The 8,403-nt window shown below is 39.3% G+C and overlaps 1 pseudogene; it reads left to right on the top strand.

Annotated features, from left to right (window-relative positions):
- Positions 1-211: 211 nt before the first annotated feature.
- Positions 212-1,086, top strand: LOC114903117 (annotated as a pseudogene).
- The last annotated feature ends 7,317 nt before the right edge of the window (positions 1,087-8,403 follow it).

Raw genomic sequence — 8,403 nt, 5'->3', positions numbered from 1 at the left:
ATCACTCAATTAATTTTTCATATTTACTGATCACATAATATATATCAGGCATTGTACTGGGTGCTATAGTAAACAAAGTTCCAAAGTTCTAGCGAAGATAGATAATAAACAAATTATTAATTTTTGCAAATAGTGATGGGACTATAAAAACATGCAAAGCTGTTCCGGAAGCGCCAAGTGTCATCCGAGGGGACAGAACTTCTTGGTCCTGATGTTTGACCGTGGAGATGTGAGCCTCCCACCCAAAGACCGGGTGAGGGCTCTCTCCCAGATGGGTAGCGCAGTCGAGATAAACGAAGACATTCCACCCCGTTGGTACTTCCGCTCTGGAGTGGAGATTATACGAATGACATCTATTTACTCTGAGGAAGGCAACGTTGAACATGTGTTCATCCTCTATAACAAGTATATCACGCTTTTTATTGAGAAACTACCAAAGCATTGAGATTACAAATCGGCTGTCATTCCTGAAAAGAAAGACACAGTAAAGAAATTAAAGGAGATTGCATTTCCCAAAGCAGAAGAGCTGAAAGCAAAACTGTTAAAATGATATACCAAAGAATATATAGACTATAATGAAGAAAAAAAGAAGGAAGAGGAAGAATTTGCCCGAAACATAGCCATCCAGCAAAAGCTGGAAAAGGAAAGACAGAGGGTGGCACAACAGAAGCAGCAACAGTTGGAGCAGGAACAGTTCCATGCCTTTGAGGAGATGATCCAGAACCAGGAACTAGAAAAAGAATGACTGAAAATTGTACAGGAGTTTGGGAAAGTGGACCCTGGCCTGGACGGCCCACTGGTACCTGACTTAGAGAAGCCCTCCCTAGATGTGTTCCCCACGGCACCTGTTATATACACACAGCCTTCGGACTGTAATACAACTGTAAGGCCTGCCAAGCCACCTGTAGTGGGTAGATCCTTGAAACCTGGAGCATTGAGCAACTCGGAAGCTCCTACAATCGATGGACTGCGCCACATGGTGGTACCTGGGAAGCTCTGCCCACAGTTTCTCCAGTTAGCCAGTGCCAACACTGTCCGGGGAGTAGAGACATGTGGAATTCTCTGTGGAAAACTGATGAGGAATGAATTTACCATTACCCATATCCTGATCTCCAAGCAAAGTGCTGGGTCTGATTATTGCAACACCAAGAACGAAGAAGAGCTTTTCCTCATACAGGATCAGCAGGGCATCACACTGGGCTGGATTCACACTCATCCCACGCAGACTGCCTTCCTCTCCAGTGCTGACCTACACGCTCACCGCTCCTACCAGATGGTGTTGCCAGAGTCAATAGCCATTGTTTGTTCCCCCAAGTTCCAGGAAACTGGATTCTTTAGACTAACTGACCATGGACTAGAGGAGATTTCTTCCTGTCACCAGAAAGGATTTCATCCACACAGCAAGGATCCACCTCTCTTCTGTAGCTGCAGCCATGTGACTGTTGTGGACAGAGCAGTGACCATCACAGACCTTCGATGAGAGTTTGACTCAGACACTTCCCAAGAACTATAAAACCATATCATCGTACTGTAGCCCCATAATGTAAACTTTCCAGAAAGCTCTGGAAGCTTTTTAAAACAGAATAGAACGTATCACCTGGGGGAGAACTGATTTTCTATTTCTGGTTTGAAAAGAAATAATTGAATACGTTTTTTAGGCACATCTGGAAAATAGCATGATCATGCTAAAGCAACTTTTCAGTCTGCCTGTAACTAAAAAATTAAGTTGAAAAAATGTTGTAATGAACACCTATATACCCTTTGTTCTAGATTCACCAATTGTTAACATCTTTTCCCTCTCAGAGATCCTTCTAATTTCTCTGCCAACTTGTTTATTGTTTACCTTTGGACTAATTAAGGGCATCTATGCAGAAATTTGGAAGCCATTTAGAAAATCTTTGGGTTTTTCTGTGGTTTATGGCAATATTAATGAAGCTTATCATAAGGCTGAGGGAGAGCTCACTGCATTTGACCAGATGGTGAGGCCCAAGAACCCTGAAGAATGATTTGGTCAGGAGTTATTGTTATTTAACAAATATTTTGGGATATTTTTTCTTCTACAATAAAATAACAACTATACATATTAAAAAAAACATGCAAAGCAGATGAAGTGCTTGAGGAGGGGCTGTGAAGGGACACCTACTCAGGCGGGGGTTCAAGGGAGGTTTCTCAAAGGAGAAGTGAGACTGGAAGGGTGAGAAACCAGCCATTCAAAGACTAGGAGGAAGTTCATTCCAGGTAGAAGAAAGCGCAGGAAAAAAAGCTGAGAGGTGGAGGAAAGCATGGCGAACTGCAAGAAGACAGACACGGCTGGATTATAACGAAGGAATGGAAGGCTTGATCAAGACTGGATTGGAGAGGGAGGTGAGGACCAGACCAGATGGGTCTTGTAGACCCTGGTAAGGAAGGGGATTGTCTGTCAAGTTGGCGGGAAGCCATTGCAGGGTATAAGCAGTAGAATATTATGATCCATTTGTGCTTTCAGATCATTCTGGCTGCTGTGAAGAGAACAGGTTAAAGAAAGGCAAGAGTAAAAGCAGAAAAACTGGTGAGGGTACCATTGAAGAGGTCCAAGCAAGAAATGACATGACTCAGGCTTCCACAACAGTGGTGCTGATGTGGAGTGGAGGACGGACCCAAGACAGCAACTACAGGGCTTGTTAAATAGGGGGGATGAGGGAAAGGAAAGAATCAAGGGCAGTGCCCAGGTTTCTGCTTAACAATTGGGTAATAACTGTTACCATTTACTAAGATAAGAAAGATTAGGAGAAGAGGTTTGAAGGAAAATAAATCCATTAGCTCTAGCTTTTAAGCCATCTTAAATTATAATTATTCATATGATGAATATTTGACACATATTTTTGAACAAATATTGTGTGCCTGACACGGTATTAGATGCTAGAGTAAATAAGACAGAATCTCTGTACTTAGAGCTTATACCATCTGGAGAAGAATACCAGTATCATTAAAAAAAAAAATTTTAAGTCAAATAGAACATAGGATAGTGTGCAGGCATGCAGGCTCTGTGGTTGGAGATTTCATAGAATACAATGTCACACTACTTTTAAGGATTCTTTTCCTTGGATGCTTTGTTCAGATTTGAAATGCAAAATTTACTTACCATTTTGCAAATGAATTCTAGGAATTCATGAAAGCAGAAGTCCAAACCAAACACATAGTAACTTTGGGAACAGCTGCTCACAGTTTGCTTTCATTATGACTTTTAGCTTCCCCTAACCCAAGCCCATAGCATCCTGCATAGACAAGCATGGTTGGAGCGTAGTCTGAAGTCATCATACCCAATCACTGCTTCCATGGCTGGGCTTCTCACAATGGGTACTTTGTGTTTTTGAAGTGACTGCTTTACAGAAAAGAATGAGATTACATAATGTCATCCTACAACCTTATCAAGAAGAGTGTCAGACAAAAAAAAAAAATCAAATTTGGAAACTACTTAAAGTTACAGTTATATCCTGCTTTTCAGTCTGAATGGAACTTATGTCCTGAAAATTTTCTCCATATATGACATAGTTTATGATCAAATCATTCAAGAGAATAACCCCTATAAGGTTAAAATGTTGCTTTTCATACTGACTCTTTAATGTTTTACCTAAATCTTCCCCAGCATATTTGCAATAAATTATACAACCAAATACATTGTACATTCATTAACTGACCATGTGTGGAAAACTCAGACACTGAGTCCAAGCTAATAAAATACTCATAAATTAAAATTTGGCCACAGGATCTTTTTTTCAAGATTGACAATTTATTGATAGCTCTCTTAAAATTCCTGACCATGCCAGCTTAAGGTATCATATTGTTAATGTGATCATATTTTCCTTTATACTTCATAACACTTATCCACTTAAATGGATTCTTTTTTTTTCCTTTAACATACCCAGAATTAGGTTCATTAATTTTCTAAAAAATAGTTTATATGAAGTCACATTCTAATATTCACCTTCCTAATGCTGAAAATCTCATTTTCCTTAGAACATGTCACTTTGATTTTCTGTAGATGCTTGTCCTGGCTTAGTCTCCAGCTGCTTTCACTGTTCACTGAGGCCAGCCAAGAAGCTCTGACCATATGCACTGACTAAATCACTGTGCTTCTCCTCTGGTAACATCACGTATATACAGCAGTCATCCGTCTCCCTTTGATCTTCAGCTAGCACAAACCCTTTCTCACCGAGTTGTCCTCCATGGTTTGTTTTTGATATTTAAACAGTTTGGACATCTCTAAAAGTGGAGTGACACTGACACCGAGATAAGGTGCCAATCAATTTATTAAGTGATTTTGTACAAAAATGGCAAACTCAACATGACCCTGGAGCATGACTGATTCACCCAACAAGAAGCGTGAAGAAAGCCATTCATCTGTTCTTGTCTCTCCTCACTAAGGACGTCGATGTGAAGCTTTTTTCTGGAGCAGGAGCTAATCAAACTCAACAGAAATAAGATTTTAAAATTTTTTAAATGTTAATAGGCCTCAGTTAATGTTTCTTATTTCTATACTTCTTTTTTAGTTGAATGATGGATGAAGTGTAGATCATGAGGACATGCTCCATGTCATCACAAGGAACATTTTGTTCTTCTAAAATGAGACGTCAACGTTTTGCAAGGCATTGAAATACCAAGCTTATCACAATTACACTAAGTAGTTTCCAAAGAGGGAGAAAACACAAATGTGTTTCATTCATCTAGGGTAGCCTAGAGATAAACCCAGCCTAAAGGCACTGACTGTTTTTAGCATTTTGTGTTTCAAAGTAAAATAGATAATGTCTATGTAAATAAGAACTATGGTTACCTTTATTCCTTATTCTATGAATGCCAAAACTATAGATTACTTTGAAATAAAATAACAAAAAAAAATTAATATGACCTTTAGAAATCATTGTGTCTAATAAAATAGCTAACTCTCAGAATGAATTGGCCTGTCTCACAATACCAATTTTCCACAAAGTAGACTCAATCATCCCGGTGTAGTAAGACCAAAGAGCAAGTACAATTTAAGCCAGTGGCTTAAATCTACAGATTCAGTGCAATCCCTATCAAACTACCAACGGCATTTTTCACAGAACTAGAACAAATAATTTCACAATTTGTATGGAAACACAAAAGGGCCCAAATAGCCAAAGAAATCTTGAGAAAGAAAACCAGAGCTGGAGGAATCAGGCTCCCAGACTTCAGACTATACTACAAGGCTACAGTAATGAAGACAGTATGGTACTGGCACAAAAACAGAAATATACATCAATGGAACAGGATAGAAAGCCCAGAGATAAACCCACGCATGTATGGTCAACTGATTTTTGATAAAGGAGGCAAGAATATACAATGGAGAAAAGACAGCCTCTTCAATAAGTGGTGCTGGGAAAACTGGACAGCTACATGTAAAAAGAATGAAATTAGAACACTTACTAACACCATACACAAAAATAAACTCAAAATGTATTAAAGACCTAAATGTAAGGCCAGACACTATAAAACATAGGCAGAGCACTCTATGACATAAATCACAGCAAGATCCTTTTTGACCCACCTCTGAGAGAAATGGAAATAAAAATAAACAAATGGGACCGAATGAAACTTACTTTTGCATAGCAAAGGAAAACATAAACAAGACAAAAATACAACCCTCAGAATGGAGGAAAATATTTGCTAATGAAGCAACTGACAAATGATTAATTTCCAAAATTTATAAGCAGCTCATGCAGCTAAATATCAAAAAAACAAACAACCCAATCCAAAAATGGGAAGAAGACCTAAATAGACATTTCTCCAAAGAAGATATACAGATTGCCAATAAACACATGAAAGGATGCTCAACATCACTAACCATTAGAGAAATGCAAATCAAAACTACAATGAGGTATCACTTCACACCAGTCAGAATGGCCGTCATCAAAAAATCTAGAAACAATAAATGCTGGAGAGAGTGTGGAGAAAAGGGAACCCTCTTGCACTGTTGGTGGGAATGTAAATTGATAGAGCCACTATGGAGAACAGTACGGAGGTTCCTTAAAAATCTAAAAACAGAATTACCATATGACCCAGCAATCCCACTACTGGGCATATACCTTGAGAAAACCATAATTCAGAAAGAGATATGTACCCCAATGTTCAATGCAGCACTATTTACAATAGCCAGGACATGGAAGCAACCTAAGTGTCCATCAACAGATGAATGGATAAAGAAGATGTGGCACATTACAATGGAATATTAGCCATAAAAAGAAACAAAATTGAGTTATTTGTAGTGAGATGGATGGACCTAGAGTCTGTCATACAGAGTGAAGTAAGTCAGAAAGATGAAAACAAATACCGTATGCTAACACATATATATGGAGTATGGAATCTAAAAAAAAAAATGATTCTGAAGAACATAGGGGCAGGACAGCAATAAAGGCACAGACGTAGAGAATGGACTTGAGGACACGGGAAGGGGGAAGGGTAAGCTGGGACGAAGTGAGAGAGTAGCATGGACATATATACACTATCAAATGTAAAACAGATAGCTAGTGGGAAGCAGCCACATAGCACAGGGAGATCAGCTCGGTGCTTTGTGACCACCTAGAGGGGTGGCATAGGGAGGGTGGGAATAAGACACAAGAGGGAGGGGATATATGTATATGTATAGCTGATTCACTTTGTTATAAAGTAGAAACTAACACACCATTGTAAAGCAATTATACCCCAATAAAGATGTTAAAAAAAGTAAAATAAAAAATAAACCAGTGGCTTATTGGCCAAACACAGCAAAAAGAATATGGACCAACTGACAGTTTAGACAGAATGCCACTAAAGGATGGATGAGAAAGAGAAATTACTAAACACAAAGAATGATCAGGGAAATAGTTGGAGAAAATTATATAATAGAAGTCAATTAAAGTGGGAATTACAAGATGGTAGAGGCCAAGAATGATAAGAATAATTCAATTATTATTGACCTTTATGCCCAGACAATATGGATTATTCTGGTTCCCAAGAAGGGAGGTTTCTAGGCCTGAAAATGTCCTTTTATCATCTTCCAGACTGCATACAACCCTTTGTTATGGGTTATATTGTTTTTTAAAAAGATCTAAGTCCTAACCCCCAGTACCTCAAATGTGACATTATTTGGAAATAGAGCCTTTTTAGAGGTAATCAAATTAAAATGAGGTCATTAGGGTGAGTCTTAATTGAATATGACTGGTGTCTTTATAAAAAGGGAAAATTTGGATACAGAGGCAGACATGCAGAGGGAAGATAATATGAAGACACACAGGGAGAAGATAGCCATGTCTGTGGAGGGATGTGTGTACAAGCCAAGGAACAAGGACTCCTGGTAAACCCCAGAAGCTGGAAGAGACAAGGAAGGATTCTCCCCTACAGCTGTCAGAGACAGCAGGGCCCTGCTGACACCTTGATTTGGGACTTCTAGCCTCCAGAACTGTGGGGTGATGTAGTTCTGCTATTTTAAGCCATTCAGTTTTTTATACTTTGTTATGAAAGCCCTAGGGAACTAATAATACCCTCTCATTCTGAAGTTGCACCCATTTGACATCCACCAACATTGATCCCCAGGCAGGAGGATTTATAGGCCAGAGACATATTTTTATATCAAACTACTCTTGTTCTGGTCTGAACAAGGACACCTTTCTTTCAGTGATTACAGAATGTCTTCTAAATTGACCCTTCTCCCCACCCCTGACTCGTCCACCCACTGGCCAGTGGCCTAGAAACAAGGACTGTGTGGGCAGTGGGTGTGTGTATACCCCACAGAGCAAGGGAGGAGGTGTCAGGGGCTTGGGGTTGGGATCCAAAGTTTGAATTGTCCATCACTTATATCATGCAATCATCACTCCAACAAATATTTACTAAGCACATTATATGTGATGGTCTTTGCAGTAGACGGGTAAGGATACAGCTGTGAACAAGACAGACAAAGAAACCACACCCACGGAGTTTATGTTCTAGCCTGATTTCCCTCAATTACACACAAATAAATCTTTACCAAACAAGTCAATCAAGAGAGTTTAATTCTGCTTACACTGAACTTTGAATGATTCGAACAGCCTTTTAGTTAATATTCATCTTCGATAAACACTTTGGTCCAAATAAGTTGATTTACAATTTTCTCAAAGCCTGACCTGACAGGACAACTTACCTCACCTCCTTCAATAAGTGTGAGAGTGACTGTGTGTGAAAGAGAGTGGATAGGACCAGAAACATAAATTGTGCTGCTAAGACTTATATGTGCAGCTGGCACTTCTATTGTCTTGTCTCTTATAACAGTGCCCTCCTCTGGAAGCTGTTAGGATAAGAGCTAATGTCGGCTGTGCCACACAAAGGTGATGGCGAATTGATGAGCCTGTAAAGAGATTCGGAGGCGAATAGGGAAATGCGTTGTTAATGCTA

The sequence above is a fragment of the Monodon monoceros genome, unplaced genomic scaffold, assembly GCF_005190385.1.
Source record: "Monodon monoceros isolate NGI ecotype Baffin Bay Population unplaced genomic scaffold, NGI_Narwhal_1 Super_Scaffold_20, whole genome shotgun sequence".
In the NCBI taxonomy this organism is placed as follows: domain Eukaryota; kingdom Metazoa; phylum Chordata; class Mammalia; order Artiodactyla; family Monodontidae; genus Monodon; species Monodon monoceros.
This window is presented reverse-complemented; position numbering and strand designations above follow the sequence as displayed.